The following is a 24,069-nucleotide window of genomic DNA, read 5'->3' on the forward strand; positions in this document are numbered from 1 at the left end:
CATCAGAAGCTTCGACCACGCCGACATGGTCCTTACAGCGGTACCAAGGTTGTGGGGAACAATGCTTTGGAGCGCAACATTCCTCCATTCCTTCGCCTGCACCAAGTCTTCAATGTGGACCGTCGTCAACCATGCTTCCCACCATTACTGGACACATTCGAGATTGCAGAACAACGCACCAGGGACCAAGTTCAGCAGATGGAGGAACTCAACGCAATGGGGACCATTGCTTCCTAAGGGGGGAGGAATGATCCATTTGGATGTTGGTGGCCACCCACCTATCCCATTTGGACCCCCACAACTATCTCTTTCAGCTTTTTCAGTTTCCTAAATTATAGCACAGTTTACTATTTTTAGCAGTTTTTCGGGTCCTGAACTTACGGAGCCGTTTTGAGGCCCTAAACGAGGTTTTTTTCGGAAATCTGGGAGAAACATGGGTCCATGGACCTATGTTTCTCTTCCCAAAGTGGTAGTGCTCAGATAAATCTTTCTAACCAGCTATTGTACGCGTCAAACGGAGATCGTATGCCAAAGTTACGACCCCATGAAATTGCTGTACCAATTTACCCAAACGGGGCCGACAATTTGGCATTTCATCTTCTAGGGCTAGGTTTTGGGATGTGAAGGGTTTTCCATTGTTTTTCAACAATAAATAGGCCTTCGAGCCTCATTGTAACACAGTTCAGAGGCATGTAACCACCACATCTCTTCTCATAGATAAGCTACCATCGCCCTAGCTGGTTTATTTCCATTACTGTTTGTAAGCATATTTTAGTATTTTACATTATTGAAATGATGTATTATTTCCACTGCATGTATCTGTTTATGGTTATCTTTGTAATTTGTTGCGTTCCTGTTTAAATCTAGATCAGTGGTATCAAAGTGGTCTACTTTTTCCCTGTTTTTCTTTTCATGTCCCCAACGAGGTCGGGATATAAGGAGTTAGGGCTTGAACTGGTCGAACATTTGCAAGACCAGCCCCGCAAATCCCGACGGCCTCCCATGGCGAATGAGAAGAAAGACGAGGGGGCAGGAGATCCTATCAAAATCTTTCTTGAAGAAGCCCTCGAGCAGCAAAGGAACGCGATGATGGATAGCTTTACGCAGATCCTTCAGCGGCTACCTAGAGGTGACACATCGGATTCCAACAGCTGCTCTGGGAACGCCACACCGTTTAAGGTACAAGTTAATTTTGAAATACCCATCTTCGAGGGTCAAATAGATGCATATGCCGTAGATAAATGGTTAAATCTGCTAGATGGGTATTTTTCTATTCATGAATTTTCGAGTCGGGAAAAGATTGTTTTCGCTCTTCTCAAAGCAGCCCCCCACGTCAAGGACTAGTGGGAAACCTACTGTGAGCAAAAGGATGAAAGCACAGGCTCACTATTTTCAACCGCACCCACTTGGGATTCATTCCGGGATGACATCAAGGAGCAGTACTACCCTGTCAAAAGCTACGAGGACAAATATATAAAGTGGACCACGTTGCGGTAGGGAAGGGACCAAGATGTGCCAGAGTTCACAAACATTTTTCATACCCTTTGCACACAGTTGGGTATCAAAGATTTTGAGCTGCATCTAGTACTCAAATACCGCAACTGCCTACACAGATACATCCAGGAAGAGATGGAGTTCCTGAACATCTCCTCACTCGGCACAGCATACCGATACACTGTCAAAATCGAGCAAAAGTTCAAACAAAAGAAGTGAGACTTTGGATCTGCAAAGCCGAAGCCCAAAGGACAAAGCCAAGGTAGAGTGACCCAAGACAACCCGTCGAAGCCACAAGAAAAGAACAACACCATGAAGCCGAAGAAGGACACAGGAAAGTGGTGTGAGTTCCACAAGAGTCCCACTCATAACACAAGTGAGTGTCAGACCAAGCAGTCGCTGGTGGCCGAGATGAAGGCTTCCGAATCAGACGCATGTTCTGACCCTGAGCCAGAACCTGACAAGGGAAATGGCAAAGGGAAGCAGATCATTGATGCGGATCCCAGTGCCACTGTTGCTACCACCAAGATCCAGAAGAATGAGCTTGAAGACCCAGAGGAGGGGGAGCATCTTTTCCACTCACAGATGTGGGTGAAGGGTCCGCTGCTGCAATTCATTGTCGACAGTGGCAGCCAAAAGAACCTCGTTTCAGTAGAGGTCGTGAAGCGGTTGGGCCTACCGACTACACCACACCCACAGTCGTACAGTATCGGGTGGCTTCATGAGGGACGAGATCTCAAAGTTCACCGGCAGGGCCGCCTTCCCTACAGCATCAAGCCCTTCACAAACGAGGTATTGTGTGATGTTTCACCTCTGGATGTTTGTGATGTACTATTAGGCCAGCCATACTTGTGGAGGCGACATACTGTGTATGAGTCAAGGCCTCGCGCTGTCATTATTTCTTTGGATGATTCATTATATAGGATACCGAAGGTAGCCCCACCTAGCGCCACCTCTTTGATCACTGCTAAGAAAGGCAGCAAGCTCATCTCACAGACTAGGAAATTTATTGTCTGTCTCGTTCGCTCCCAAAGTAAGGGGAAGATTGTCGCCACATCCATGACCCCCACGAAGGGTTCCTCAATGCAGCAGCAGCAACAGAGGGATACGGTCATGAAAGAACACGGGAACAACTTCTCCTCACCTACAGGCATACCACACAAGCTTCAGGTGGACAATAAAGTTTGGTTACATATGCAGAAAGAACGCCTTACAAGAGCCCGTGAGAAGCTTCGACCACGCCGACATGGTCCTTACAGCAGTACCAAGGTTGTGGGGAACAATGATTTGGAGCACAGCATTCCTCCGTTCCTTCGCCTGCACCAAGTCTTCAATGTGGACCATCGTCAACCATGCTTCCCACCATTACTGGACACATCTGAGATTGCAGAACAACGCACCAGGGACCAAGTTCAGCAGATGGAGGAACTCAACGCAATGGGGACCATTGCTTCCTAAGGGGGAAGGAATGATCCAGGTGGATGTTGGTGGCCACCCACCTATCCCATTTGGACCCCCACAACTATCTCTTTTAGCTTTTTCAGTTTCCTAAATTGTAGCATAGTTTACTATTTTTAGCAGTTTTTCGGGTCCTGAACTTCAGGAGCCGTTTTGAGGCCGTAAACGAGGTTTTTTTCGGAAATCTGGGGGCAACATGGGTCTATTGACCGATGTTTCCCTTCCTAAAGTGGTAGTGCTCAAATAGATCTTTCTAACCAGTTATTGTACGCGTCAAACGGAGATCGTATGCCAAAGTTACGACCCCGGGAAATTGATGTACCAATTTACCCAAACGGGGCCCACAATTTGGCGTTTCATCTTCTAGGGTTAGGTTTTGGGATGTGAAGGGTTTCCCATTGTTTCTCAACAATAAATAGGCCTTCGAGCCTCATTGTAACACAGTTCAGAGCCATGTAGCCACCACATCTCTTCTTAGAGATAAGCTACCATCGCCCTGGCTGGTTTATTTCCATTACTGTTTGTAAGCATATTTCAGTATTTTACATTAATGAAATGAAGTATTATTTCCATTGCATGTATGTGTTTATGGTTATCTCTGTAATTTGTTGCGTTCCTGTTTAAATCTAGATCAGTAGTATCAGAGCGGTCTGTTTTTTCTCTGTTTTTCTTTGCATGTCCAAAACGTGGTCGGGATATAAGGAGTTAGGGCTTGAACTGGTCGAACCTTTGCAACGCCAGCCCGCAAATCTCGACGGCCTCCCATGGCAGATGAGAAGAAAGACGAGGGCGCAGGAGATCCTATCAAAATCTTGCTCGAAGAAGCCCTCGAGCGGCAAACGAACGCGATGATGGGTAGCTTTGCACAGATCCTTCAGCGGCTACCTAGAGGCGACTCATCGGCTTCCAACAGCTGCTCTGGAAACGCCACACCGTTTAAGGTACAAGTTAATTTTGAAATCCCCATCTTCGAGGGTCAAATAGACGCATATGCCGTAGATAAATGGTTAAATCTACTAGATGGGTATATTTCTATTCATGAATTTTCGAGTGGGAAAAAGATTGTTTTCGCTCTTCTCAAAGCAGCCCCCCACGTCAAGGACTAGTGGGAAACCTACTGTGAGTAGAAGGATGAAAGCACAAGCTCACTATTTTCAACCACACCCACTTGGGATTCATTCCGGGATGCCATCAAAGAGCAGTACTACCCTGTCAAAAGTTATGAGGACAAATACATAAAGTGGACCACGTTGCAGCAGGGAAGGGACCAAGATGTGCCAGAGTTCACAAACATTTTTCATACCCTTCACACACAGTTGGGTATCAAAGATTCTGAGCTGCATCTAGTACTCAAATACCACGGCTGCCTACACAGATACATCCAGGAAGAGATGGAGTTCCTGAACATCTCCTCACTCGGCACAGCGTACCGATACGTTGTCAAAATCGAGCAAAAGTTCAAACAGAAGAAGCGAGACTTTGGATCTGCAAATCCGAAGCCCAAAGGACAAAGCCAAGGCGGGGTGACCAATACAACCCGTCGAAGCCGGAAGCAAAGAACAACACCATGAAGCCGAAGAAGGACACAGGAAAGTGGTGTGAGTTCCACAAGAGTCCCACTCATAACACAAGTGAGTGTTCGACCAAGCAGTCGTTGGTGCCCGATTTGAAGGCTTCCGAATCAGATGCATGTTCCGACCCTGAGCCAGAACCCGACAAGGGAAATCGCAAAGGGAAGCAGATCATTGATGCAGATCCCAGCGCCATTGTTGCTACCGCCAAGATCTAGAAGAATGAGCCCGAAGACCCAGAGGAGGGGGAGCATCTTTTCCACTCACAGATGTGGGTGAAGGGTTCGCCGCTGCAATTCGTTGTCGACAGCGGCAGCCAAAAGAACCTCGTTTCAGTAGAGGTCGTGAAGCGGTTGGGCCTACTGACTACACCACACCCACAGTCGTACAGTATCGGGTGGCTTCATGAAGGACGAGATCTCAAAGTTCGCCAGCAGTGCCGCTGCCCCTACAGCATCAAGCCCTTCACAGACGAGGTATTGTGTGATGTTACACCTCTGGATGTTTGTGATGTACTATTAGGCCAGCCATACTTGTGGAGGCGACATGCGGTGTATGAGTCAAGGCCTCGCGCTGTCATTATTTCTTTGGGTGATTCATTATATAGGATATCGAAGGTAGCCCCACCTAGCGCCACCTCTTTGATCACTGCTAAGAAAGGTAGCAAGCTCATCTCACAGACTAGGAAATTTATTGTCTGTCTGATTCGCTCCCAAAGTAAGGGGAAAATTCTCGCCACATCCATGACCCCCGCGAAGGGTTCCTCCATGCAGCAGCAGCAACAGAGGGATACGGTCATGAAAGAACACAGGAACAACTTCTCCTCACCTACAAGGGTACCACACAAGCTTCAGGTGGGCAATAAAGTTTGGTTACATCTGTAGAAAGAACGCCTTACAAGAGCCCATCAGAAGCATCGACCACACCTACATGGTCTTTACAGCAGTTCCAAGGTTGTGGGTAACAATGATTTGGAGCACAGAATTCCTCCATTCCTTCGCCTGCACCAAGTCTTCAATGTGGAACGTCGTCAACCATGCTTCCCACCATTACTGGACACATCCGAGATTGCAGAACAACGCACCAAGGACCAAGTTCAGCAGATGGAGGAAGTCAACGCAACGGGGACCATTGCTTCCTAAGCGGGGAGGAATGATACAGGTGGATGTTGGTGGCCACCCACCTATCCCATTTCGACCCCCACAACTATCTCTTTTAGCTTTTTCAGTTTCCTAAATTGTAGCACAGTTTACTATTTTTAGCTGTTTTTCGGGTCCTGAACTTCCAGAGCCATTTTGAGGCCCTAAACGAGGTTTTTTTTTCGGAAATATGGGGTCAACATGGGTCCATTGACCGATGTTTCCCTTCCCGAAGTGGTAGTGCTCGAATAGATCTTTCTAACCAGCTATTGTATGCATCAAACGGAGATCGTATGCCAAAGTTACGACCTTGGGAAATTGATGTACCAATTTACCCAAACGGGGCCCACAATTTGGCGTTTCATCTTCTAGGGTTAGGTTTTGGTATGTGAAGGGTTTTCCATTGTTTCTCAACAATAAATAGGCCTTCGAGCCTCATTGTAACACAGTTCAGAGGCATGTAGCCACCACATCTCTTCTCAGAGATAAGCTACCATCGCCCTAGCTGGTTTATTTCCATTACTGTTTGTAAGCATATTTCAGTATTTTACATTAATGAAATGAAGTATTATTTCCACTGCATGTATGTGTTTATGGTTATCTCTGTAATTTGTTGCGTTCCTGTTTAAATCCGGATCAGTGGTATCAGAGCGGTCTGCTTTTTCTCTGTTTTTCTTTGCATGTCCCCAACGAGGTCGGGATATAAGGAGTTAGGGCTTGAACTGGTCGAACCTTTGCAAGACCAGCCCCTCAAATCCCGACGGCCTCCCATGGCGAATGAAAAGAAAGACGAGGGGGAAGGAGATCCTATCAAAATTTCGCTCGAAGAAGCCCTCAAGCGGCAAAGGAACGCGATGATGGATAGCTTTGCGTAGATCGTTCAGCGGCTACCCAGAGGCGACGCATCAGCTTCCAACAGCTGCTCTAGAAACACCACATCGTTTAAGGTACAAGTTAATTTTGAAATCCCCATCTTCGAGGGTCAAATAGATGCAGATGTCGTAGATAAATGGTTAAATCTACTAAATGGGTATTTTTCTGTTCATGAATTTTCGAGTCAGGAAAAGATTGTTTTCGCTCTTCTCAAAGCAACCCCCCACGTCAAGGATTGGTGGGAAACCTACTGCGAGCAGAAGGATGAAAGCACAGGCTCACTATTTTCAACTGCACCCACTTGGGATTCATTCCGGGATGCCATCAAGGAGCAATACTACCCTGTCAAAAGCTACGAGGACAAATACATAAAGTGGACCACGTTGCGGCAGGGAAGGGACCAAGATGTGACAGAGTTCACAAACATTTTTCATACCCTTCGCACACAGTTGGGTATCAAAGATTCTGAGCTGCATCTGGTACTCAAATACTACGGCTGCCTACACAGATACATCCAGGAAGAGATGGAGTTCCTGAACATCTCCTCGCTCGGCACAGCGTATCGATACGCTGTCAAAATCAAGCAAAAGTTCAAACAGAAGAAGCGAGACTTTGGATTTGCAAATCCGAAGCCCAAAGGACAAAGCCAAGGCGGGGTGACCCAAGACAACTTGTCAAAGCCGCAAAAAAAGAACAACACCATGAAGCTGAAGAAGGACACAAGAAAGTGGTGTGAGTTCCACAAGAGTCCCACTCATAACACAAGTGAGTGTCGGACCAAGCAGTCGCTTGTGGCTAAGTTGAAGGCTTCCGAATCAGATGCATGTTCCGACCCTGAGCCAGAACCTGACAAGGGAAATGGAAAAGGGAAGCAGATCGTTGATGCGAATCCCAGCGCCACTAATGCTACCGCCAAGGCCAGAAGAATGAGCCCGAAGACCCAGAGGAGGGGGAGCGTCTTTTCCACTCACATATGTGGGTGAAGGGTTCGCCACTGCAATTCGTTGTCGACAGTGGCAGCCAAAAGAACCTCGTTTTAGTAGAGGTCATGAAGCGGTTGGGCCTATTGACTACAACACACCCACAGTCGTACAATATCGGGTGGCTTCATGAAGGACGAGATCTCAAAGTTCTCCAGCAGTGCCGCTCTCCCTACAGCATCAAGCCCTTCACAGGCGAGGTATTGTGTGATATTACACCTCTGGATGTTTTTGATGTACTATTAGGCCAGCCATACTTGTGGAGGCGACATGCTGTGTATGAGTCAAGACCTCGCGCTGTCATTATTTCTTTGGGTGATTCATTATATAGGATACCGGAGGTAGCCCCACCTAGCGCCACCTCTTTGATCACTGCTAAGAAAAGCAGCAAGCTCATCTCACAGACTAGGAGATTTATTGTCTGTCTGGTTCGCTCCCGAAGTAAGGGGAAGATTGTCGCCACATCCATGACCCCCACGAAGGGTTCCACCACGCAGCAGTAGCAACAGAGGGAGACGGTGATGAAAGAACATAGGAACAATTTCTCCTCACATACAAGGGTACCACACAAGCTCCAGGTGGGCAATAAAGTTTGGTTACATCTGTAGAAAGAATGCCTTACAAGAGCCCATCAGAAGCTTCGACCACGCTAACATGGTCCTTACAACAGTACCAAGGTTGTGGGGAACAATGCTTTGGAGCACAACATTCCTCCATTCCTTCACCTGCACCAAGTCTTCAATGTGGACCGTCGTCAACCATGCTTCCCACCATTACTGGACACATCCGAGATTGCAAAACAATGCACCAGGGACCAAGTTCATCAGATGGAGGAAGTCAATGCAACGGGGACCATAGCTTCCTAAGACGGGAGGAATGATCCAGGTGGATGTTGGTGGCCACCCACCTATCCCATTTGGACCCCCACAACTATCTCTTTCAGCTTTTTCAGTTTCCTAAATTGTAGCACAGTTTACTATTTTTAGCAGTTTTTTCGGGTCCTGAACTTCTGGAGCTGTTTTGAGGCCCTAAACGACGTTTTTTTTTTTTTTTTCGGAAATCTGGGGGAAACATGGGTCCATGGACTGATGTTGCCCTTTCCAAAGTGGTAGTGCTCGGATAGATCTTTCTAACGAGCTATTGTACGCGTCAAACGGATATCGTATGCCAAAGTTACGACCCTGGGAAATTGATGTACCAATTTATCCAAACGGGGCCCACAATTTGGCCTTTCATCTTCTAGGGTTAGGTTTTGGGATGTGTAGAGTTTCCCATTGTTTCTCAACAATAAATAGGCCTTCGAGCCTCATTGTAACACAGTTCAGAGGCATGTAGCCACCACATCTCTTCTTAGAGATAAGCTACCACCGCCCTAGCTGGTTTATTTCCATTACTGTTTGTAAGCATATTTCAGTATTTTACATTAATGCAATGAAGTATTATTTCCACTGCATGTATGTGTTTATGGTTATCTCTATAATTTGTTGCATTCCTGTTTAAATCCGAATCAGTGGTATCAGAGCGGTTTGCTTTTTCTCTGTTTTTCTTTGCATGTCCCCAACGAGGTCGAGATATAAGGAGTTAGGGATTGAACTGGTTGAACCTTTGCAAGACCAACCCCGCAAATCCCAACGGCCTCCCATGGCGGATGAGAAGAAAGACGAGGGGGCAGGAGATCCTATCAAAATCTTGCTCGAAGAAGCCCTCGAGCGGCAAAGGAACGCAATGATGGATAGCTTTGCGCAGATCCTTCAGCGGCTACCCAGAGGCGACGCATCGGCTTCCAACAGGTGCTCTGGAAATGCCACACTGTTTAAGGTACAAGTTAATTTTGAAATCCCCATATTTGAGGGTCAAATAGACGTAGATGCCGTAAATAAATGGTTAAATTTGCTAGATGGGTATTTTTTTGTTTATGAATTTTCGAGTCAAGAAAAGATTGTTTTTGCTTTTCTCAAAGCAGCCCCCCACGTCAAGAACTGGTGGGAAACCTACTACGAGCAGAAGGAAGAAAGCTTAGGTTCACTATTTTCGACCGCACCCGCTTGGGATTCATTCCGGGATGCCATCAAGGAGCAGTACTACACTGTCAAAAGCTACGAGGACAAATACATAAAGTGGACCACACTGCGGCAGGGAAGGGACCAAGATGTGCCAGAGTTCACAAACATTTTTCATACCCTTCGCACACAGTTGGGTATCAAAGATTCTGAGCTGCATCTAGTACTCAAATATCGCGGCTGCCTACACAGATACATCCAGGAAGAGATGGAGTTCCTGAACATCTCCTCGCTCAGAACAGCGTACCGATACGCTATCAAAATCGAGCAAAAGTTCAAACAGAAGAAGCGAGACTTTGGATCTGAAAATCCGAAGCCCAAAGGACAAAGCCAAGGCAGGGTGACCCAAGAAAACCCGTCGAAGCCGCAAGAAAAGAACAACACCATGAAGCCGAAGAAGGACACAAGAAAGTGGTGTGAGTTCCACAAGAGTCCCACTCATAACACAAGTGAGTGTCGGACCAAGCAGTTGCTGGTGGCCGAGTTGAAGGCTTCCGAATCAGATGCATGTTCCGACCCTTAGCCAGAACCCGACAAGGGAAATGGCAAAGGGAAGCAGATCATTGATGCGGATCCCAGCGCCATTGTTGCTACCGCCAAGATCCAGAAGAATGTGCTCGAAGACCTAGAGGAGGGGGAGCGTCTTTTCCACTCACAGATGTGGGTGAAGGGTTCGCCGCTGCAATTCATTGTCCACAGTGGCAGCCAAAAGAACCTCGTTTCAGTAGAGGTCGTGAAGCGGTTGGGCTTACCGACTACACCACACCCACAGTCGTACAGTATCAGGTGGCTTCATGAAGGACGTGATCTCAAAGTTCGCCAGCATTGCCACCTTCCCTACAGCATCAAGCCCTTCACAGACGAGGTATTGTGTGATGTTACACCTCTGGATGTTTGTGATGTACTATTAGGCCAGCCATACTTGTGGAGGTGACATGCTGTGTATGAGTCAAGGCCTCGCACTGTCATTATTTCTTTGGGTGATTCATTATATAGGATACGGAGGTAGCCCCACCTACCACCACCTCTTTGATCACTGCTAAGAAAGGCAGCAAGCTCATCTCACAGACTAGGAAATTTATTGTATGTCTGGTTCGCTCGCAAAGTAAGGGGAAGATTGTCGCCACATCCATGACCCCAGCGAAGGGTTCCTCCACGCAGCAGCAGCAACAGAGGGATACGGTCATGAAAGAACACAGGAACAACTTCTCCTCACCTATAGGGGTACCACACAAGCTTCATGTGGGCAATAAAGTTTGGTTACATTTGCAGAAAGAACGCCTTACAAGAGCCCATCAGAAGCTTCGACCACGCCAACATGGTCCTTACAGCAGTACCATGGTTGTGAGGAACAATGCTTTGGAGCACAACATTCCTCCATTCCTTCACCTGCACCAAGTCTTCAACGTGGACCGTCGTCAACCATGCTTCCCACCATTACTGGACACATCCGAGATTGCAGAACAACGCACCAGGGACCAAGTTCAGCAAATGGAGGAACTCAACGCAATGGGGACCATTGCTTCCTAAAGGGGGAGGAATGATCTAGGTGGATGTTGGTGGCCACCCACCTATCCCATTTGGTCCCCCACAACTATCTCTTTCAGCTTTTTCAGTTTCATAAATTGTAGCACAGTTTACTATTTTTAGCAGTTTTTCGGGTCCTAAACTTCCGGAGCCGTTTTGAGGCCCTAAACGACGTTTTTTTTTCGGAAATCTGGGGGCAACATGGGTCCATGGACCGATGTTTCCCTTCCCAAAGTAGTAGAGCTCAGATAGATCTTTCTAACGAGCTATTGTACGCGTTAAACAGAGATCGTATGCCAAAGTTACGACCCTGGGAAATTGATGTACCAATTTACCCAAACGGGGCCCACAATTTGGCGTTTCATCTTCTAGGTTTAGGTTTTGGGATGTGAAGGGTTTTCCATTGTTTCTCAACAATAAATAAGCCTTAGAGCCTCATTGTAACAGAGTTCATAGGCATGTAGCCACCACATCTCTTCTCAGAGATAAGCTACCATCACCCTAGCTAGTTTATTTCCATTACTGTTTGTAAGGATATTTCAGTATTTTACATTAATGAAATGAAGTATTATTTCCACTGCATGTATGTGTTTATGGTTATCTCTGTAATCTTTTGCGTTCATGTTTAAGTCTAGATTAGTTTTCCTCTGGATGATGTTATCTTGTGTTCATCCATCCCGAACTCTTCACTTGTTGTGAACGAAGAACAACCCACTTACGGAGTTGGTGTTGCACAACCAACATGCGCTATCATTCATGAAGAGTATGAGTGGGAGCTTGAGCATCAACACTCGGCGAAGGATGACTCCATTCCGTCTGAGCCCCCTCTGTTCTTTCCTAACATCGTTGGTGAACTTTCCATCCAGAATTTCGCATGTGTGTCTTCATCCACGGATGCACCCATTGTTGATCTTTCGCATGACACACCGTATGTTATCCCATCATCCACCAACAGAGAGGATCAATGATTCATTAGGAATCCACTTGATCTTTCATCTGATTTTTCCGGAAACGTAGAGGGTGAACATCCTTCCTCCTCATCTACCCCTTTATGTGATTCATCAAACCATGAGGATGCCGACCAACATCCTGAATTTTCTGTTCTTGGTTTTCGGGATCTCTTCACCTCATCATCTTATAACAATCTTGATTCACTCATTGTTAAGTCGTCTAAGCCACTGGGCTACAAAGATTTGTCTCTCAACGAAGTCGAAACCCCACAGACCATCGAGGCACTTCAGCGCGAGCTGATGGTTATGTCAGGCCCTCGTTGTCCTGAGGTTGGTTTCGCTTCTGATCAAGAGATTGTTCAAACACTCAAGTCTCCTCATCACTCATATGTGTGCGCTCAAGATCAATATAACACTCAGATTTTACTTCCTCCACTTGAACTACACGCTCCCATTTCTCATGCATTGGAGGAGTCTTACATTGCAAGCACTCGTGCGTGATGCAAGTTATCTTTGTTTCTTTCGCTTGTGTGCATGTCACAGTCAAGAGTGTGCTTATGCTTCAAAGTTGCACGTAGTGTCACACAGCACCATGATAAGTCCGCGGACTACCTGTCCTACACATGCACTCAGTTATGTCCCGTGGGAACTTTCAATCACAAAGTGTGGTTGTCTTAAATGTTATATCTTTCTTGCTTGTTGGTTCACACAACTGGGTTGCTTGTGGACCAAGCCTTCACCAACATGGGTCTACCAATGCGTCGATGGTTTCGTTGGAAGTATCACTTCACATGATGAGGCCCATGTACCGTTAGAGTAGTAGTAGGAGTAGTGTTTTCTTTCAGTTGTTTGCTTGAATGCTTGTTTGCTTACGTGCTTTGTTTGCTTGTTTGTTTACTTGCTTCACTTTCATTTTTTTCTTCTGCTCTTGCTTTGCTTTGTTGATTATTAGTTTGTTCGCTTGTTTCGTTCATAGGTTAGTTTTGCATGAAACCATGTATGACTCTTGAAGCAAGTTGGGTAAAGTACAAGAGAACTTGTATAGCTATCACTACTTGCTTATCTGTCATACTGCATCTATATGATGAGCTTGTTACTTTTAGTCCATGATACGTCGAAGGAAAATACGTATTGTACGAAGTGAACCTTGGTGTAAACACAACGCTTGCGCGCTAACTAGTTTCACCTTCTCTAGTCGATTGCTTTTGGGTTAACCCTTGTCAGCTTAGTCAAGTAGAATAAGGTAAGGGGGAAACCTTAATAGGCATGTCAAAGATACAATAAACTACTTCTCTGCTGGAACAACCTCTTCTGCTCTTAATAATTCGAGATCCCTCTTTCGCCTCTGAAATGAATAAGTGTTATGCACAGTGAAAAATGAAAAAATGAAAAGTCAAAAATTCAAAATGAATAAGGTGAAAGAAGAGAAAGACTTCCTGCACAAGGAGGTGATGCAAGTAACTCCCCCAGGGTACTGACCAGGCTCGTTGGCAGTAGAGCCATGCTTGTGTTCCTATGTGACTCCAATAGGGTACTGTCCAGGCATGTTGCCAGTCGAGCAACACCAGAGATGAAACTAAGACTCTGATGACTATAGTGCTTGTGCACCTATATACCCCTCAACCCCAATCGAAACAAATGTGTTGCATTAGCTTAGAATGTGTGTCAATAGACCAGGGTTTTGGTAGATGCTACATCTTACAATCAAGTTAGTGTGAAACCAAGATGAGTTGAAAACTGAAAAATACTTCCAGAGGAGTTAGACTTGCTTTTACGAACAAGGTCCATTCAGAGAGCTGGAGTTCTACCAGTGTGTCGCCAAGTGTTGTAGCAGCTACTACCACCCTCCAAAATTTTGTCTTAGCCTCGTTTTGGAGCCTCCCTTCCAACCTTCACAGCAGTTTTCCTTACTTCGTCAAGTTCACAAGCTTCAATGTCTTTCTTGCACAAAGGCAGCCTGTCGTCCATAGCTTGATCTGTTCCCCTCACAGGCTGTTCCCCCAGACTTGGTCTAGCTACAGGCTGAGAATCTTCCCCTTGAAAATTACACATTTCTGGAGGGCAACCAACCTTACCTCCATAAATTGCGGAATCCTCTCTGGCAGCCTGCTAGGCTCCTGGATTACGCAATCCTGCCTGCTAACACTCCCAACAGGATTTGCGCAAATTTCCCCAGCAAGGCTACTCAGCCTAGAATCTGTGCAAATACAGCAGCAGTCAGCTGCTCTACCCAAAAATTGTGAAAATCTCATGGGCATCTAGCCTAGCTCCCAGCCATAAATTCACATTTTTCTCCAGCAGTCGAGCAGTCTCTTGCATGTGCAGTTGAGTTGACCAGTTCCCTCTGGGATTGAGCAAAACAGACTTGCATGCATGGGTTGCTTCTCCCAAGGTAGCATGCAAAGGCATCCCTTGTTTCAGGGATATATGTTTAGCAGTTGGAGGTTACATGCAAGGAGTGATTTTGAAACCTCCCACCAAGTGTTGCTTCCCCTAGATTCGTGGCATGCGCGTCACAACCTCAATGTTATCAAAACTCATCAACCAGAAGTTGCAGAGCTCATTCCTCACATCAACCTTGCAACTCTAACATCCCACTTCACATCTAGGAGTAATCGGCACATTCAGCTCAGCTGTTTTGGGATAAGCCCGCTCCCCATGCCTTGTGTTGTATTTCTGTCGCTTTTTGTGTTTTCGCTTATGGGAGTATTGTTTGCTTGATTTCTTTGAGCGCTTACTGTCGTTTACATGTATATTAGTTTGTCCTAGCTCTATTTCAATTTTCGTTGCTTTCTCACTATTATCGCATGCATGAAGTTGTTTTTCACGGACATTCGCCCAACTGACGAACTACCTCACCCACATGCATGTTGATCTATTTGCTTAATCTTTCATTCATTTTTTCCATGCACTGTCAATCACTTCTACTATCACTTAGTGTTGCCATGCATTTACTGTCTTAGTTTCTTTCAGTTGCCCATCGGTGAGTCGGGTCAACCTTGGCCCGGACTCTGTCTTCATCAAGGCTGCATCGCGTAATCTGGGGAAGGAAGGCTCACCTTCCTCTCCAGATTTGTACATTCCTACCCAACACTGGCCTCGAGGACTATTTTTCACATTTCTGGATGATAGTGGCTACTTGGCCCAAGAAATTGCGCAACTCTGTCCCTAGGCCAGCAGTCCTTCTAAGATGGAATTTCTCATTGCACAATCCGAGTAGTCAGCAACTAGACTAGACTATGCATTACGCAGTTCCAGCAGTCAGTCAGTCTCCCAGCAGCCCAGACTTTGCCTTGTGCAGTGTTGGAAGTTGGTCTCCCGACCTCCTGGCCGAAATTGCGCAACCTTCATCATCAGTCACATAAGCATGTTGCAAGTCTGTTCTTAAAGTTCATTTTGGTTTTCGACTAACAAATTGCTTGCCATGAGTGTTGCCATCTCCCCAGGTATTGTAGGTGCTCATCTGCCTCTCAGTAGTGCAGGTACAATGGTTTCAAAGAGAGAAGAGTCGAAGACACCATTTAGAGCACACTTGGAGATGTAGTTGATCAAGTGTTCATGAGCTTGCCTACTAGCGAAGCCATCAAGTTTTTCGTAGAAAAGGACATCAATCAGCAGCATCACAGCGAGCAACATCATGATCAACAGCTAAAGGCAGCATACCAAATGCAGCGAACGCAAAGAATGAAACGAATGCAAGAGGAAGGTTGTTGACAACACAGAGGCGGAACAAAGTTGCAAGATCAAGCAGATCCACTGTTAATGAAAGAAACTTTGGAGACACAGGCTATGAGGTGACGACGCGACATGAAGGTCGCCCGAAGGAAAAGAATGGAACAAAGAAGGAGTTGCATGTACTGAAGCAGTAACTCAAGGAAGAACATGAAGCTGCATAGACAGACAAATGAGTTGCAGTAGGATCAAGAACAACAGTGGGAGCAACATGCACTCACGGATGAAACTACACCCGTACAAGTTAAAGATCCATCCCGGCAACTAACATGGAGCAGACATGGTGAGTAGTGTGGTTGATCGCATGCAAGCGATTCAGTAGCATGCATGTCATTGTGCGCACACATGCAATCCAACCCCATTCAACACACTCACCTAGGCGAAGACAAGAAGCAAGTCTAACTAGAGTTGAACGGGTACTTCGGCAAGTTGATGCACATGACCACCAACACACACTTGAAGATCAACATGGACACTGTGCATCAATGTCTTGTCGGTTCAGCCGCACCCAAGAAGACCATGCGCGTGTTAGCAGACGAGTTGGATGAGGGGCCTGAACCAATGCATCTGTTGCAACGGAAGTAAGAGTTCGCTTCAGCAAGATGGCACCATGAGGTGCATGCACACCATCACGAATGACCAAGCTTGGCATCAGCTCACCAGCTTCACCATCACAAGCATGTCAAAGAGTTGGTCTCACCACAACGGACCGAGTGTCAGTGATGTCTTGCAAGGCTTGCTCGAGCCATGTTGTCTCACATGAGTACATGTGCATTGTAATGTTGAGCCATGTCAAGTGTAAGTCAAGTGTCAACAGTTGGATATAACAGTCATAGAGTAGGTGAAGAGTCATGAGGGTAGTTGAATTGTCACAAAGGGGAATGTCAAGGGTCACCCCACCCTTTGCTATAAATAGTCCTTCATAACTCATTGTAGAGGCTTTTGGTCAACCAAGCTTCTACTAAGATTATCTTCAAGAAATCTTGGAGTATTGTAACGCGCCTTGGCTTCTCCACTGCACGGAGCTAGTACACCTCTTTGCAGGAGCAGGCGGATGTGGCTATAACGTTCCACTATTGGGGCTAGCAGGTTTACATGGATGTATTATATGATTGAGACTTCCACTTCTTTATATAATAAGAGCGAGCACATTTTCATGCATATGTTGTTATTGTAGTTGGATTGCTTTGGTTGCCTTGATGATATATGTTTTTTTATCTTACATACTTGTGTATAAATTGATTTGTATGCAATTATATGAATCATGTTGTTAATGTGTTGCATAAGTTTTTAATGTTGTCAACGTTCGTATCAACAGCTCTGCCTAACATTAGACAGACCTTTCACATGAACCTTTGTAACAACTGTCGCACTCATCTTGGACTGATCTGTGAGTGTTGTACATGTTATCTTACCTTGTATGATGTGACTGTCGCATCCAATTGGACTGCTCCACCAGAAGTTGTGAATGTCCTTTTGTGTTGTGTGTTCCTAGCCAAGTTGGGACTGATCCCTTTCAACCTGGAAATCACCTTCACCTCCTTCTCCCTTCGACGTCTTAGAACCTCTCATACACCTTCCTTGACTCACTACATCAGTCACACCCTTGTTACTATCAGATTTGTCTTACTTGCATTTGTGCGACATCGCGGTCAAGGCATTACCTTATGACCCAATGTTGGGACTCCTACACCAAATGGTCTAAGGTCTAATTGGGACTTCTTACCGAGGAGATCCCCTTGACATGTTGGTGGGTCCAACATCGTCAACATTTATGGTGCTAGAAGGAGGGCCTAATGACAACATGTGTCCTCTCATCCAGTTTTGAACCTTTGCATATCTTTCATGGAGTCTTGTACTCTTCTTCCCCCGAGGTATTTTTAGAATCGTGAAGATGTTTCCATCTTGGAGAAACTTTTCGATCTCTTGTCCACTCACACGTATGATGGTGAAGGTGAAGTGGCCTAGCCTGAGCACTTACATAACTTTCTTTCCATGATTCATCAGGAAGATGACTTTTCTGACGAACAGGCTGATTTGTTGCTTGCATACACACTTCGCGAATCCCCATTTCATTGGGTGCTCAACCTATTGACTGACACCGTGCACTCATTTGAGCACTTTTTTGATCTTATTGAAGACATGTTCTATCATTTTGATCCAGACCATCTTGACCGGGAACTGTTACAACAATGGAGGGCTCTGCATGAATCCATTATTTATTTTTGCCAGTGCTTCCATGACTTGCAGTTTCAAGCTCCGAGGAGCCAAATGAAATTTGCTTATCTTTGGGACCGGTTCGAGTACCACCTTAAGAAGTATTTCCGTCCCAAGAGAAAGTTTGAGATCAAGACTCGCTCAACATTCTTCGTTGATGGAGCTGCGTAATCCCATGTGGAAGCGGGCACTGTCTCGAATGACTGTCCGTCTTCCTCTTATTCAATGGCTCCACTACTGCCCAGTGATGTTGAGGATCATGCTCACACACCTGTTCATCCTTCACACGCTCCCACCATCACTTCACTCAATTTTCGCATAGATTTGGCTGTGAGACCTTCGAGTCCTCATATGCATTGTTTTCTGCGACCTCTGTCTTCGCACCTTGGTGTTCCTCCGGATGATGTTGTCTTGTGTTCATCCATCCTGGACTCTTCACTTCTTGTGAACGAGGAACAACCCAATGATGGAGTTGGTGTTGCACAACCAACATGCACTGTCATTCATGAAGAGTATGAGTGCGATCTTGTGCATCAACACCCAGCGAAGGATGACTCCCTTCCGTCCGAGCCCCTCCATTCTTTCCTAACATCATTGGTGAACCTGCCATCCAGGATTTCACATGTGTGTCTTCATCCATGGATGCACCCATTGTTGATCTTTTGCAAGACACACCGTATGTTAGCCCATCATCAAAAAACGGAGAGGATCAATCATTCATTGGGTGAACATCCCTCCTCCTCATCTACCCCTCTGTGTGATTCATCAAACCATTAGGATGCTGACCAACATCCTCAATTTTTTTATCTTGGTTGTCATGATCTCTTCAACTCATCATCCGACCACAATGTTGATTCACTCGTTGTTAATCTGTCTAAGCCACTGGTCTACAAAGATCCATCTGTCAACGAAGTCGAAACCCCACAAATCGTCGAGGCACTTCAGCCCGAGTTGATGGTTATGTCAGGCCCTCATTGTCCTGAGGTTGGTTTCGCTTCCGATCAGGAAATTGTTCAAACGCTCAAGGCTCCTCATCACTCATATGTATGCATTCAAGATCAATCTAACACTCAGATTTTACTTCCTCCACTCGAACTACATGATCCCATTGCTCATGCATTGGAGGAGCCTTACATTGCAAGCACTCGTGCGCGATGCAAGTTATCTTTGTTTCTTTCGCTTGCTTGCATGTCATAATAAAGAGTGTGCTTATGTTTCAAAGTTGCACGTAGTGTCACAACACCATGATAAGTCCGTCCTGCACATGCACTCACTTATGTCCCATGGGCACTTTGAATCACGAAGTGTGGTTGTCTTCATTGTTATATCTTTCTTACTTGCTGGTTCACACAACTGGGTTGCTCGCAGACCAAGCCTTCACCAACATGGGTCTACCAATGCATCGGTGGATACATTGGAAGTATCACTTCATGTGATCAAGCCCATGTATCGTTAGTGTAGGAGTAGGAGTAGTGTTTGCTTTCAGTTGTTTGCTTGCATGCTTGTTTGCTTACATGCTTTGTTTTCTTGTTTGTTTACTTGCTTTGCTTTCATTTTTGCTTCTGCTCTTGCTTTGCTTTGTTGATTGTTAGTTCGTTCGCTTGTTTCGTTCATAGGTTAGTTTTGCATGAAACCATGTATGACTCTTGAAGCGAGCTCGCTAAAGTACAAGTGGGCTTGTACAACTATCACTAGTTGGTTATCTATCATCTTGCCTCTGTGCGATGAGATTGTTACTTTTAGTCCATGATACGTCGAAGGAAAATATGTATTATTCGAAGTGAACCTTGGTGTAAACACAATGCTTGTGCGCTAACTAGTGTCACCTTCTCTAGTCGATTGTTTTTGGGTTAACCCTTGTCAGCTCAGTCAAGTAGAGTAAGGTAAGGGGGGAAACCTTAACAGGCACGTCAAAGATACAATAAACTACTTCTCTACTGGAACAACCTCTTCTGCTCTCAATAAGTCAGGATCCCTCTTCTGCCTCTGAAATGAATAAGTGCTATGCACAGTGAAAAATGAAAAAATGAAAAGTCAAAAATGAAAAATGAAAAATGAATAAGGAAAAAGAAGAGAAAGGCTTCTTGTGCAGGGAGGTGATGCAAGTAACTCCGTCGGGGTACTGACCAGTCTCGCTAGTAGCGGAGCCATGCTTGTGTTCCTATGTGACTCCACCGGGGTACTATTCAAGCCTGCTAGCAGTGGAGCAACACCAGAGATGAAACTAAGACTCTGACGACTATAGTGCTTGTGCACCTATATACCCCTCAACCCCAATCGAAACAACTGTGTTGGCTTGGCTTGGAATGTGTGTCAGTCGACCAAGGGTTTGGAAGATGCTACATCTTACAATCAAGTTAGTGTGAAACCAAGATGAGTTGAAAACTGAACAATACTTCCGAACGTGTTAGACTTGCTTTTCACGAACAAGGTCCATTTAGAGAGCTGAAGTTCTACCAGTGTGTCGCCAAGTGTTGTAGCGACTACAACCACCCTCCAAAATTTTTTCTTAGCCTCATTTTGGAGCCTCCCTTCCAAGTTCCAACCTTCACAACAGCTTGCATTGCATCGTCAAGTTCACAAGATTTAATGTCTTTATTGCACAAAGGCAGCCTGTCGATCACAGCTTGATCCATACCCCTCACAGGCTGTTCACCCAGACTTGGTCCAGTTGCAAGCTTAGCAACTTCCCCTTAAAAATTGCGCATTTCTGGAGGGAAACCAACCTTCCCTCCATAAATTATGCAATCCTCTCTAGCAGCCTGTTGGGCTCCAGGATTGCATAATCTTGCCTGCCAACACTCCCAGCGGGATTTGTGCAAATTTCCCCAGTAAGGCTGCTTAGCCCAGAATTTGCACAAATCTGTGCGGTAGTTAGCTGCTCTGCCCAATAATTACGTAAATCTTCTTGGCAACTAGTCCAGCTCCCAGCTAGAAATGCGCATTTTTCTCCAGCAATCGAGCAGTCTCTTGCATGTGCAGTTGAGTTGATCGGTTCCCTCCAGGACTGAGCAAAACAGACTTGCATGCATGGGTTGCTTCTCCTAAGGCAGCATGCAAAGGCATCCCTTGTTTCAGGGATCTATGTTTAGCAGTTGGAGGTTACATGCAAGGAGCAATTCTGAAACCTCACACCAAGTGTCGCTTCCCCTGGATTTGTGGCATGTGCGTCACAACCTCGATGTTATAAAAACTCATCAACTGGACGCTGCAGAGCTCATTCCTCACATCAACCTTGCAGCTCTAACATCCCACTTCACATCTAGGAGCAATCAGCACATTCAGCTTAGCTGTTTTTGGGTAAGCCCGCTCCCCATGCCTTATGCTGCATTTTTGTCGCTTTTTGTGTTTTCACTTGTGGGAGTACTGTTTGCTTGATTTCTTTGAGCGCTTTCTATCGTTTACATGTATATTAGCTTGTCCTAGCTCTGTTTCAGTTTTCGTTGCTTTCTCACTGTTGTCGCATGCATGAAACTATTTTACATGAACCTTCTCCCAACCGATGAACTACCTCACCGACATGCATGTTGATCTATTTGTTGAATCTTTCATTCATGTTTTGCATGCACTATCAATCACTTCTGCTATCATTTAGTGTTTCCATGCATTTATTGTCTTAGTTGCTTTTAGTTGCCCATTGGCAAGTCGGGCCAAACTTGGCACAGACTCTGCCTTCACCAAGGCTACTGTTATCACAAAATCACTATTGAGGGCTGCAACCAAGCAAGATTTCATGTAACTATTTCAACCTATCTTTAGACCAAAGATTAGCCTCTTTGATCAGAGAGGGCTCTCTCACAACTCTTGATAAAATCCTTCAAACACTAGATGGCTAACTCTTTATTCACTTATGAAAGCATAACTGGTTGGAAACACATCAAACTGGCTCTCATTGGGCTATGGAGTCTATAATATTAAGTAAACAAGGAAAACACAGTGATCTCATGGAAATCAAGGCTCTTAGCATTACATGTCAAACATACTCCACCAAAACATAGCTTGCTGAATACACAGGAAGTCAGAGCATATAATTATGAATTCTGAGTGATTGCATTACAACAAGACTATAAAAGAACATAAAGTATAAAACACCATCACTACATTTGAACATGACAATCCTTCGAGAATCTTGAGAAGAGAATAACTCTGTTTTACTATTACTGTCAAAAAAGGTCTTACAATGGCCCAAAACAACACTGTTTTTCTATAAAGTATCCAACCCCTATTACATCCTACATTGATCCCTATATAGGCAAGCAAACTAAACCACCTCGAGCTTCCTCCTCCAGCATGAGGGGAGCCTCGAAGGTGGCTATTAACTATTCCTACATGCTATTTAATTAATGTATTTATTACAAAGTGCTGAAATGTAATTGCACACAATCCTAATCAAACTAAAACATTAATTCCTTTCTCCTCGCAGGCTTGATGCTTTCTTGAATGCTGTGACAGCTGTCCTCCTTTAGTTAAGTTGAGATGGTTGAGCTTACAGATGCGATGAATGCTGACTTGGGATGCTTGAAAGCGCTGATGGCTCATTTAATGACCAGAAGGTGTGCTCCTATTTATCGGTTTCTGTCTCCCAACATTCTCCTAAAATATAGCAGCCTGCTCCCAAATCTTTTAATAACCCCAAGTATGGAATGATGCCAGGTTTCTGATGTGCTGTAGGTGGTATTTGATAGACAGCTGTTCCTCTTCCTCAACTCCCGCTCACCGTGTCAAACTAGCTGCTCACAGTATCACACTAGCTGCCCTGCGCTTTAAATCATCACCTACAGCAGTTTCGTAGCGCGCTACGAAACTGCTGTGTGATTTAAAAAACACAGTCCTCCTTTAAACTTCTCACAAAATTGAATAGCTGATGTTGCCAATCTTCGGTTTCACCTTTGCTATGCTGAGATTCAGAATCACATTCCCTGTAACATGAACCTTCATCAGATGAACCAACTGCAATTGATGAGACCACCATGATTTTACCATCCCACTGACTCAACACAGCGTCATATAAGCCAAAACAGAGCAAGTTTGCTAGAGATATGCTATCTGCATAAGTGTGATGGGGAGGTATCTGAAACCCATTAAGCAAAGGATGTAATCCATTGTTTTCAGCCCGGGCTATTTGGATGGGTACAAGACAAATAAGTTGACAGATCCAATTTCCAGAAACATCAATGTTAAACAGATGGTACAAACCATGGTTGCCATGACGAGCAATGGCATTATCTTTCCCAAATTGCATGGTATCAAAATGTGGTTTATATATATTTGCATCATTGAATCGAACCTGAATATATGTTAATCAAGCCTTCTTTCATATAATCACCAAGAACACCCGGCACCCAACCATAGAAATTGTAGGTACCAGGGTAAACATTTTCTATAGAGAAAAGCCCATTCTCATCAGCTTGACTCCAAAATTGGTAGCTCTTACTCTCTAAATATCAATATTTTTCCGAGAGAACATAACTGTATTTTCAGTCCTTGGTTACAGAGCTTGATTTCAGAGCTGCATTCAGCCCAGAAAATGGCCGCAACACCAACAATGTGTAGACTCAGGGTCAGAGTGAAGACCATCTCCTCCGGGTAGCCACACAAAGATGATACCCCAGCCACTCAAATCTGTAATGAACTCGGCCCTTGATAGCTCAGAACTCAGTCTTCAGTCTAATCGCTCTTATCTATGTGCATAGACTCATTCCCTGCAGAGAAGATGCACCATATTACAGGTTTATGAGGGAGCTCCACTCGCTGCAATGCACAACATATATCGATCTCTGTTATCAAGTCACACTTTTTTTTAATGCATACTTTATCACTATGACTCAATTACTGGCACATCAGTACAAAATCTGAGAAACTTCAACATGCTCCATTAATCGCACTGTCAGTATGAGATTAGTTTACATTTGTTTTCATTGTTATTTGCTTGCCGTGATTGCACAAGTTCTGTGATACACTGCTCTAGATTGCGCTCCAAGATACCACTGATCAACCAACCCACGACTAGACTATCCACAATCTGACCATTGGGTTGGAGATGAAGGGTCGCTTCACTACAAAACATG

The 24,069-nt window shown here is 45.1% G+C and overlaps 1 pseudogene; it reads right to left on the reverse strand.

The window, feature by feature from the left end:
• Positions 1-23,243, reverse strand: part of LOC149170703 (callose synthase 2-like) — a 51,025-nt pseudogene extending 27,782 nt beyond the window's left edge.
• Between the last annotated feature and the right edge of the window lie 826 nt (positions 23,244-24,069).

This window comes from Pinus tabuliformis, chromosome 4_2 (assembly GCF_031772625.1).
Source record: "Pinus tabuliformis cultivar Carrire ecotype Pingquan chromosome 4_2, CPIR1, whole genome shotgun sequence".
Lineage (NCBI taxonomy): Eukaryota > Viridiplantae > Streptophyta > Pinopsida > Pinales > Pinaceae > Pinus > Pinus tabuliformis.